Source organism: Mytilus californianus, unplaced genomic scaffold, assembly GCF_021869535.1.
Source record: "Mytilus californianus isolate M0D057914Y unplaced genomic scaffold, xbMytCali1.0.p SCAF_9, whole genome shotgun sequence".
Taxonomy (NCBI): Eukaryota; Metazoa; Mollusca; class Bivalvia; order Mytilida; family Mytilidae; genus Mytilus; species Mytilus californianus.
In genome coordinates, this window is record NW_026262745.1 from 59,197,482 (window position 1) to 59,208,971 (window position 11,490).

General features: G+C 33.2%; 1 long non-coding RNA gene across 1 annotated transcript; it reads left to right on the forward strand.

Annotated features, from left to right (window-relative positions):
- The first annotated feature begins 3,270 nt into the window (after window positions 1-3,270).
- Window positions 3,271-11,265, forward strand: LOC127716462 (uncharacterized). Its single transcript, XR_007988939.1, has 3 exons — window positions 3,271-3,366; window positions 5,147-5,258; window positions 9,071-11,265. It is a non-coding gene; the product is annotated as an uncharacterized LOC127716462 (long non-coding RNA).
- The last annotated feature ends 225 nt before the right edge of the window (window positions 11,266-11,490 follow it).

The window sequence follows — 11,490 nt, forward strand, 5'->3', positions numbered from 1 at the left end:
TTTTTATAATTTATATATATTGTATTGTTGCTTATGAATTCAAATTAAATCTTGTATGATTTAAATCCGATTTTACATGACCTTGTCGGATCGATTACGCCATTAAGCTTAATCCTTTATACAAATAGTTAAATACTTTTAAGTTGATATTAGCTATATACAGAAGCGAATGTCTAATTGACCTTACTTCTTCAACTTTCAACTTGCATTAGAACAAAAAAAAACGCCGGGTCGGCATGTAAACATTACAAGATCAATGTGTATTGCAATAAATATTTTAATTTCTCTATTGGCAACCTTATAGACATGTTACGAAATGGAATATTCTCGTCCTGGGGTTAATAAATAAGACTTTAAATGTGGGTATCGTATCAAAACACAAAAGTGATTCATAGATTTAAAAATCCTGTGTAATTGATTCTATTTGTGTTTAAACTCTATAGAACTAAAATCAATGTGAATTGTTCGTATTTATATATATCAAACATCCATTTAGAAACATTATTATTAACACTTATATAAGTAATAAGTTTTGCTTATGGAACGAGTATTCAATGACATTTATTCCACGAAGTTATATGAGAGGGTGTGTGTAAGAAGGGGGGGGGGGGGTCCTTCGATTGTGTATTCTCCTTTTTCTCTATTCTATATAAATTTTGCCCCTTTTCTCTATTTGTATTTTAGCACTCCATTATTATCTATTCCTAATTTTGTGAGCCTATTTTACTCTATCCTTATTTTTAGGCCCATTTTTCTGCTTTATTGACCTATTGTTCTCTATTCTGTAAACCCCATCCAGACCCTCGTATAAGGGATCGCAGAAAGGGAATATGGATAAAGAAAAAAGAGAAAAAGGAAGTGAAGTGAAAATATCGAGGGAGGGAAAAAAAACAAATACCTTTCACACCCTTATAAAAGGGTCTGCATATGTGGTCCTTCAAGTCTGTATTCTTTAATTTTTTATGTCATTTTTCTCTATTCTTTACATTTCTGCCTATTTTTCTCTTTTGTTTATATTTTCGCCCATTATTCCCTATTCTTTATATCTTAGCACCCATATCATTCTCTCTACTTTATTATTAATAATATTATTATTTTCATAATTCTCTATTCAGTAAAGCCCATCCAGACCCTCTTATGAATTAAAGCTACATATACTGGTTAATTTAAAATTTTCAGAATAAATTGCGACGGAAATGTAATAAACTCCTTCCGCAGTTTTAAACTTAAGATCTTTCAAACTATGCTACATACATAGAATATATGTACCTCCATTTTTTTAGGTAATTAAGAATCAAGCAATTAATTAGAAAAGGCATACCTCCACCACACAAACACACAAGATAAATTGTCAACTGTTTTAAGAACTAGCAAATAACTTAAGGATGTACTTAGGTGAGGTTTTGGAATTTGTATCAGATTTTCGGACTCCTTGTTTTTTTTCCATACGATACAATGTAAAATATTTTGCCCCATAACACCTATTTATCTTTTAATATAAGACTTAATAGCTCATACAAAGTCATTTGACAAAATTTAAGCAGATTCTTGATTTTCTTTCTTTTGATTTGAGTCCCAAATAATACCAATGCAAATATAAGGTAAAAGTCCGAGTCAGCCTTTTCCCGCCATATTTTATAAATCAAATATCTCGAAAAGGGGCTCCATGACCTATCAATATTTTTAGCTTATTTTGATACTTAACTTATACTCTTCAAGCTTATAGTATCAATTTTAAATTCTTGATTCATTTAATTTCACCTTAGATCACCTAAGTACATCCTTAAAGTATAATATATTTTTAATACATGCTCAATAATACATCTGCAATGTTTTTTACATCTATAATGGTGAAGATTCAAGAAAGAATTTAGTATATGTTAATTAAATTTGATCTCTGCTAGCTTCCATACTTTTCATCCAACCGGTACTGTTTTAAAGGGCCTATTACACATACATTTTTTTAGATAAAGCTTCAACTTGAAACATTTTATGATTGATTGATTGATTGATTGGTGGTTGCTAAATATATGTACAGTGGCAACTATTTCATGCATGTTAAGGACGATGAAACATTACATGATGCATTATTACATGTAGTTTCACAGAATATCTGAGAATGTCTCCTACACAAAGATTATATGGCCTTTTCTTCATACCCATTTGACCTTGTTAAGCCCTTGAGTGAGAGTTGAAAAGTCTAAGAAGCCACACCGTGTCATTTTCTTGAAAGAACCGCTTTAAGGAAAATCTTTGTTTTCCCCTAATGCCATGTTCATGTGACTCGTTTTTCGGCAGTTTGACCCAATACAATGGTATCCTTTGACAGAGATATCCTATATATATTCATGCAAAGTTTCCCCAACATTAAGCTTTGTAATTTCATAGAAGATCTGAGATTGTCTTCCAATTTTAATAGCCTTTCAAACATGCAGACCTCATCCTAAACAAGCGCAAAATATTTGCCACAAGACGACAATTAAGCAAACAACAATCAATCAATTAAACAGACCAACAAGTTTAACTTGTCAGATATCTTTTCAAGGGCGCATTTTCATCGTTTATTTCCTCAAAACTTCACATTTAAAGGAAAATTTAAACTCAGATTTTTATTTCCCTCATAAGAGTTGTAAGCAAGGTGTGCCTCGTTTTTAACCGCTTTGGCATCCTTTTAATATCCCCCCTCCCATTTTATTCTTCATAATCCTGCATTTGCACCTGGTTCGTTACCCCTATAGTCATCATTTCTGTACTAAGAGCTAAACCACAGATAAACAAAGTGAAAGCCCAATTTTTAGAGTGTCGGGTTTATCGGGAACACGCTATAAGGCTCTTAGAAACCTCTCAATTGTATTGGAAGCTTATGGAGACATTACGAAGATATAAACAACCACCAGTCTGTAGAGATATGTACGAGATAAGTGAACAGCCAGATTGAATATTTCCATGAGCGGTTAAAAGAATTCTTTCAAACTGGCTTACCATATGCATAAGAAGTGCATACTTGCATTATTATTACATCCCTTTTTCCCCGTGGAAACGTAATACACACATTCTCCGTCCTATAATGACGAGCAATGAAAAAAAAATTTTAAATAAATATCTGAATTGATATATTTAATTTGAAAGATCTGTATATGGTTAATATCAAGAATATGATTTAAATTTACTGGTTAAATTTAAGAATCAATGTTTTGACATTTTCCCCGTATTTAAACTGTAATATGTGAACCGCAGCATCGAGTATACTTTTTCACCTTAACACGCCTACTAGTTAGTTACTGTCTATGGTCAAACGATTCCGGCATTATATCGGTCATTTAAATCATAATGTTATAGTGATCAAACGTGGAAAATTGTCAAAAAGTAAGTGAAGCCAAATACTGTATTTTATAAAAAAAAAAAATGTTTTATGAGGGTTTAATTTCTGTATTCTCTAAATTTTAAAGTAATTTTTCTTTATCTTTAAAAATAACACTCATTCTGTAAAATTCTATTGAAAATGATGCTGCTATTATTTTCTCCAAAAATTAAATGATTTCTTAATTTGTACATCGTTCATTTCTGTAATCAGTATTGTATAACATATTTTTTTTTTATTTTTTCACAGTTATTCTTTATATTTTTACACCCCATTATTTCCTATTCTTTATTTCATTTTGCTCATTTTTATCTATTCTATATTTCTTTCAACCATTGTTCTCTATTCTAATAGCCCCAACCAAACCCATTTTAATTAATTCATCTGAAAAAGATGAAATACAATTTAACAATTTTCTTATTAAATTAGTAAGCTTGGAGTCGAACATTTAATATTCAGTGGGGGGAAAGGGGGGGGGGGGGGGGTACATTATTCGTGCTCATCCTGTCTTGCGCGAGGTTGTCTTGCGCAAGGTTATTTATTTTCAGTTCTTACCAGGACAGTTTGTAACACTCCCATCAATATCAAATGGTCGTCTTCTAACGCTATCATGATATTACATAACATATTGTTTATTTGCCAATTGGGAGCGCCAATATAGGGCTGCACAATTGATTTAAATCATCTGTTTCATTCGATGTTATGTTTCGGGGTTGCTCTTTCGTCTTATCAGTTGGTGTTTTTTTCACGATGAAACACCCCATTTAACATCATATACAGGCGCGAATCCATTGCTTTTTAGAAAAGGGACGGGTTTCCAGCATGCTAGTCATTTAAAAGAGGGATGTTCACCAAACAAAAGCATTGTGGTTAAAAAAAAAGGGGGGTGTCCTAACCCTTAATACCGTGGATCCGCCACTAATTTATGAGAAAGAACGGACATGGGGCAATTTTTCTCTCTTCTTTATATTCTAGCACCCCATTATTCTCTATTCTTTATATTTTGTCCTATTGTTGTCTATTCTTTGGTTTTTTCGTCTACTTGCTCTATTTTTTGGGGGGCCCATTTTTCTCCAGTATTGGCCTAGTATTCTCTATTCTGTAAACGCCATCAAGACCACCTTTGTTCTTGTTCAGCTAATGCCTCACCTTTGGATCATTTGTATTGAATCAACGTTTGTATTGGGTTTTGAACTTTCACATATTTTTGCTTCGAGCATCACTGAAAAGACACTTAATTGTCAAATGCTCATTTGGTGCAGTGCAATTGCAATTGCAATTGGTATTGTAAATGTTATCACAACGTGTTTTCATTGACAAATCAGGTAAAAAAACAATTTCGCATGAAGTTCAGAGTAATTTGGTCATTGATGTGTTCTTGTCTCGGTATATTATGACCTCGGTCGCCGAGTGGTCTAAGGAGTCGAACTACTGCATCACTAGCCTGTCAACACTGAGGGTGTGAGTTCGAATCCCGCATATGGCAGGTGCACTCGACTCCAATCTTAATTGACTAGGATTGTCAGTTTTCCTACCGGGGATCGGTGGTTCTCTCCGGCGGCAATCCGGTTTTCTCCACCAATATAAACAGACCGCCACGAAATAGCACAATAGTGCTGAAAGTGGCGTTAAAAACCAATCAATCAATCTAGGACCGGTCACTGGTTGAATGACAGAAACCATAGTGGTATGAGATCGTTGCTTAATGGTGCTACAGTGTAGGAAGAAATTTTGATTTATTTCTAGTCAATATAATATAATAGAATTGGTTTATATTTTTTCCAGGAACAAAGAAACAAGTGTGATTACAGCATGGGCTCTTTAATGAAACGGACCCTTCTCCGTTTGGTGACTGGTTCCCGGTCTAGGTATCAATCCACAGCTACTGTTATGAATGGTAATTACGTTAGACATATATCTGATTACCCCGTGAAGGATGTTAGCTACTCTGTATCAAAATTACAAGCTTTTTAAAAGAGGGTCTGGATAAGTGGTCCTTCAACTCTGTATTCTATAGTTTTTTATGTCATTTTTTCTATTCTTTACTTTTCTGCCAATTTTCTCTATTATTTATATTGTTACCCATAATTCCCTATTCTTTATATTTTAGCACCCAAATTATTCTCTCTACTTTATTGTTAATAATATTATTATACCCCACGCAATTTATTGCGTCGGGTATAAGTTTTTTGACCCGTCTGTCCGTCCGTCAGACTATGATAATATATAAATAAAATAAAAATCTAAAAAGGCAAAAAAAAAAAGGGAGGGTCCGTGTGCTTGTTTTTGAGATATAAGCCATTACAAATTTTGACGGGAAATGGGTCACACTAGATTTTTCATACATTTTTAACATTAACACCTTTTTTCTTTCAGAATCGATGAAAAAATAACAAGGATTGTATAAGATTTTCAAAGATGACATTTTAATATGTATGTAATCAAATTATGGAAAGAAAAGTAGGGGTTAGTGGGCAAATTTTTTAAATGGCTCTATATTGATAAAACAAGAGGATTCCGAATATCTGACAAAAATTCAAAAACAAGAGGAGCGAACATCCTTTGTGTATAAAAATAAGGAGATGCGGTATGATTGCCGATGAGACAACTATCCACCAAGGTTCGAATAAAGTAGATGTAAGCAACTAAAGGCAACCGTACGCCTTCAACAATGAGAAAAAAGCATACCGTATAGTTGGCTATAAAAGACCCCGACATGAAATACGTGAAACAATTCAATTGAAAAAAAATGACGGCCTGATTTATTATAACAAAACAATTTACGAAAAACAAATATGACATATGAACAAATGACAACCACTGAATTACAGGCTACTGACTTAGGACAGGCTCATAAAGAATGTGTCGGGGTTGAACATGTTTAGTTATTTTTGTCTATTCATTAAAAAAAAAACTGTAGACTGTTAATCTCCATTCTTTATAAAAATAAAAACTCCTGACTTAGGACAGGTACATACAATATGCAGCGGGGTCAAACGTATTTGGGCGTTTTTCAATAAAAGTTTGAGTTTTAGACCTAAAAAAATGGACAATCAACCTGTCTAAAATTTTATTTCAAGAGTTTTTTTGAATACCTCTATTATAGACCTGTTTGTTAATAAAAAGTGCAATCTTAAATACTCTTCAAAATGATATTTTTTCATAATTTATTTACTGTTTCGTAGGGGACATTTGTCCACTACGAAACTGCTTCTAAACGCACATCGTATGACATTTTAATGTCTCCTATTGACATTCCAGTTTGTTTTACTTTATATCCTAGAAAGATCTCATTTTTTCTGAATTGGAGAACCATTTTTTTATCGATAAAGATTAGACAGTACTTCACATATGAAGGTACAACTCATGTTACGTAGTGGACATTTTGATGAGTTTCGTAGTTGACAAAACCGTTTCGTAGTGGACAAAATGTTTCGTAGTTGACATCAACCCTATTCTATGTTGATAAAAATATACTGAAAATTACATGAAATTAACCCTTGTCATTTGTTTTGCACGAATATAATTGAAAAAAATGTAAAAAACGACTGCATGGTAGTGGTAGTGTCCACTACGAAACGTTTTTCTCTCATACTTGTTTCGTAGTTGACCATTACGTAGTGGACATATTCACATTCCCCACAATCCCTATATTGTAATAGTAACAAAAATGATTCCATTCATCAAAGCACATACAAAGCTGTACACTGGTATTTTTTTTATAATTTTAAAACCAGATACTGAAGGAGATTTGACCCGTTTCGTAGTGGACATTAAAACAAATACGGTATCACTCTGGTCCATTTGATGTGTTCAATTTTTTTGGCCAACAATTTAACTGCCGTTATAAAAGCATCACTTCTATTATAAGACCCTAATGTGTATATATCTTGCCAACATTAATTGTATAAAACTGTTTATTAACAAAATTTAATGACTTCGTTTCTTAGTGGACATTTTGTCAGGAATTTCAGGGACACACCTTCTAAAATTAAAAATCCTTTGTCAAAAAATGTTTATTAAAATATGTTGGCTCTAAACATACTTTTGAATAATTAAAGAACTTATATTAAGTAAAAATAACATTTATTTCTACCTTTTGTTACAATATTTTAGAGTATGAATGTTGAATAGGAGGTCTAGGGACATGCCATTTTGTTTATTTTGAACCATTCAGGAATCAATATCTTATTAATTCCTCTACAAAATAGCATGTTTCTTTGCTTAAAAATGGTATATCTAATTAAATGTACTGACTGCACAAAAAATTACTTGTAAAGATCAAACACATTTTTTTTAAAAGTGGCTGGGACAAGAAATCACGTTTTTATTGAAACGCCCATTTGCTGTATCTAAACTTTCCCCCAATCCTGGACAGTCGTGTAAAAGTACGACATAAGAACAAACGACATAAATATAAACCAGTTGAAAAATGATTAACAAATCAGATCGACAAAATTAAAAATAAACAGTTCATAAATAACAAATAAACAGTTCATAAATAACAAATAAACAGTTCATAAATGACAAATACACTGGATCGATGACACAGTAAACCCTTTAAATTAATGATGCAGTGAATTATTTTTCACAAAGGTAATATCCGAGGGTGTGGGGAGAAGATAATGGACAAAAAAAATAGAGAAAAATGGGCAAAAAAAAAAGAAAGAATAGAGAATAATGGGGGGGGGGGCTAAAGTATAAAGAATAACTACAAAAATTAAATATTGGGTAAAAATATTACAGAAAAAAAAACAATGTCCAGAATACAATTATCAAGTAATTACAGAATAGCCATTATTTTGGTAAAGATTAGGAATAATGAACGAAAAAAAAAAGAATACAAAATTGAAAGACCCCTATCTCCACTTGATTCGAGTTGTTTGTCTGTTTAGAACATTGTTCGGGACCCTCTGCGAGATCTTTATTCAGTAGGACCCATTACTCTCTATTCAGTATTATGTTTCATTGGTCTTTATTCTCTATTAACCTAGTCCAGACACTCTTTCATTTTTGTATTCATTGTGAAAGGGTTAGTTTGTACTAAGGATTAAATACATTTCGGACTATTGAATGGATAATCCCGGGGGTAAACAAGTTAAAAGTTTACACTGCTAACAGATCTGGTGAACGGACAAAGCGATAACTATATGCTCCCAAGATATTTTCGGGGTGCAAAAATATTTTACAAAATCATTATGTTAGTGGTCACTGCATCGAACTTTCAATTTGCAACCACTGTTCTGAACTGGCGCAAATGGATTTTAATTGACCACCGTTTTGAAACAGAACTGTTATGCATAGATATAAACATAAACAATAAAAGTTTATTTACTTGTACACGTAAAAAAATGTTTTATTAAAGAAAGGGAGACGATGTATACGTATGTTTTTTTTTCTTAATTTATACAATTATGAGGGTCAGGACGGGGGTCCTTCATTTCTATATTCTTTTTCTAATGTAATTTTTCTCTATTCTTTTATTTATTTTGCCAATTATTCTCTATTCTTTATATATGGAACCTCATGTTCTCTCTCTGTAATTCGCAGTACTGTTATTCTGTTTTCTATATTTTTGTCTATTTTTCTGTACCATTGACTCAATTTTCACTATAGCTATTGTATGAAACCCATCTTGACCCCCATAAAAGATATATTTAGTAGTAGGATCTGCTTGTGTATTATCTCTTATGTATGTATATATTTTAGAAATGACTGAAGAGTATCAACGCCAAGTGTTAACAAGAGAGGAAGTGGCGTCATTTAACAATGATGGATACTTAGTGCTGAAAAATTTCTTAACCGAAGAAGAAAAGCTAAACGTCAAAAAACTGGGGAGACGAAATTCAAGCATGGCCGGAAACTGCAAACAAGTGGTTTTCTTATTTCGAAACTGTAAATGGAAAGAAAACATTGTGTCGCACAGAAAATTTTATTCCATACCATGAAGGTATGAGAAACCTTATTGAAAATAAAATCACATCCTGTATATCGGATTGTTTTGACGAACCGGCATGCTTGTTTAAAGAAAAAGTAAATTACAAACTGCCGAATGGTGGAGCGTTTCCGCCGCACCAAGACGCGCCTGCGTATGTCACATTCGACCAAAAGCTACACATTACCGCCATGGTTGCCATTGATGAAATGACGATAGAAAATGGTTGTCTCGAACTAGTTTCCGGTCGTCATAAAGAAGGCGTGCTACGTCAGGAGGAAAGTGGTAATATACACCCTGACGTTGTAGACACGATGAACTGGAAGCCGGCTCCTTGCGAAGCAGGTTCTATAATGATTTTTAATGCTTTTGTACCACATAGGTCTGCAAAAAACATGACGAATAAAGCTCGCCGGGTATTTTATTTAACTTTTAATGCCGTCAGCGATGGAGGCTATCTTAGAAATGCGTATTATGGTCATAAAAGGAAAATGTTTCCACCGGAAGCGGAGAGAATAAGTGGTGTTGACTATAGCGAAGGTGCTAAAATTTATAACCTTGCAACACCAATAACAAACAAGAAAGATTAAGCTTGCAATCGAAATAACAACCAAGAAAGACTAAGCTTGCAATGCAAAAACTAAGTTGTGAGGAATTCGGACGACTAACATTCTTGATGGTTTTATTAATATTTGAAAGAAGTCTTTAATGAATAATGAAAGAAAAAAGATGACGTTGTTTCTTCCATGACGTGGCTCCAGACAAAACCGGGAAACTGATGGACTCGCTGTCTGTATATCTGCTTTGTGTGGAATAGCCGTTTGAAGCAATCAGACAGGGAGCTCCTGACACCTGTTTGATGCAATCTGGCTGGGTACTGCTGACACCTGTATGAAGCAATCAGGTCGGGAGCTGTTGACACCTGCATAATGACCTTCATACTGATGTCTATTCTGTTGTGCACTTAGCAGTATTCGAATGACGTTAGTTGTTCACCCATATAAAAGATGACATGCTGTAAAAAAATTTAAAAATATTAAACACGCCCTTCCGGAGTGACTGATGTAGCTCAAATGTGGTTTTTAGTTTATATCTATAAAATAAATGCATTTAGAGCAAAACAATAATTCAAACGTAACCAAAAACGTTTATCGTCAATTGACCCCTTATTGGAGTTATTGTCTTTTAAAGACATTTTTTTCGTCATTTTTGTAATCTTTTACAAAGTTCTTCTCCTCTGAAACTACATGGCCAAATGGAATTAAACTTGTCCATACTCATCATTAGGGTATCAAGTTTAAGAAAATGTGTCCGATGACTCCGCCAATCAACCAACAGGGTCGCCATGGTTAAAAATAGAGCAAAGAGGTAAAATGCAGAGCTTGGCTTATATCTATAAAAACTAACGCATTTAGAGAAAAACTGACGGGTTAGAAATGTTCACCAGGTCACGATCTATGCTCTGTAATTTCAGAAGAAACAGACATTGTTGATTTGCTGCCCCTGAATTGTTCATTTTAAGGAATTTATCAGTTTTTAGTAATTATCTTGAATATTTATCAATTATGGACTTTTGACGAGGTCAATACGTTAAATATGGAGCTGTTCGGATTATATTGACCGAGGACGAAGTTTTATATCATTTTTTTGTCAAAAATTTAATGAAAAGTATGGGTCACCGGGTTTTTTTCACGCTACAGGTTGTGCAAAATTGGCAGATTTTGTATACATTATGATTAGAAAACTCAATTTTGTGTGATAAAAAGAAACTACACCAAAAACGTTTAAGATAGAATATGAGAAGATAGTTCTAACAATATGCTTTAAGATAAGAAAAAGAAAAATGGGGTCACCGGACTTGTTTTCTTGCTACATAATAAAATAGGTAGATTCACAACACATTCTATTGTAAAAGTTACTTTATCTGAGTTATCTCTACTTAAATTGCAGGGTAATAAAAAATGAATCAAACAAAAAATTCTGTTTTTTGTAAAATACAGCTGTAAATATTATAACGCACATCATTTTCTATATTTTACATGAAAAGTCTTACACATGAATTACATGATAGTCTCGAAATTTGCCCATTTCATTAAAAATCTAGACTGATTGTTACAATGTACAGGCTTCTATTTCAAAATGCGAGATGGAGGAAGGCACCCCAGGTACCTTATAATAATGTAGATTGGTAGGA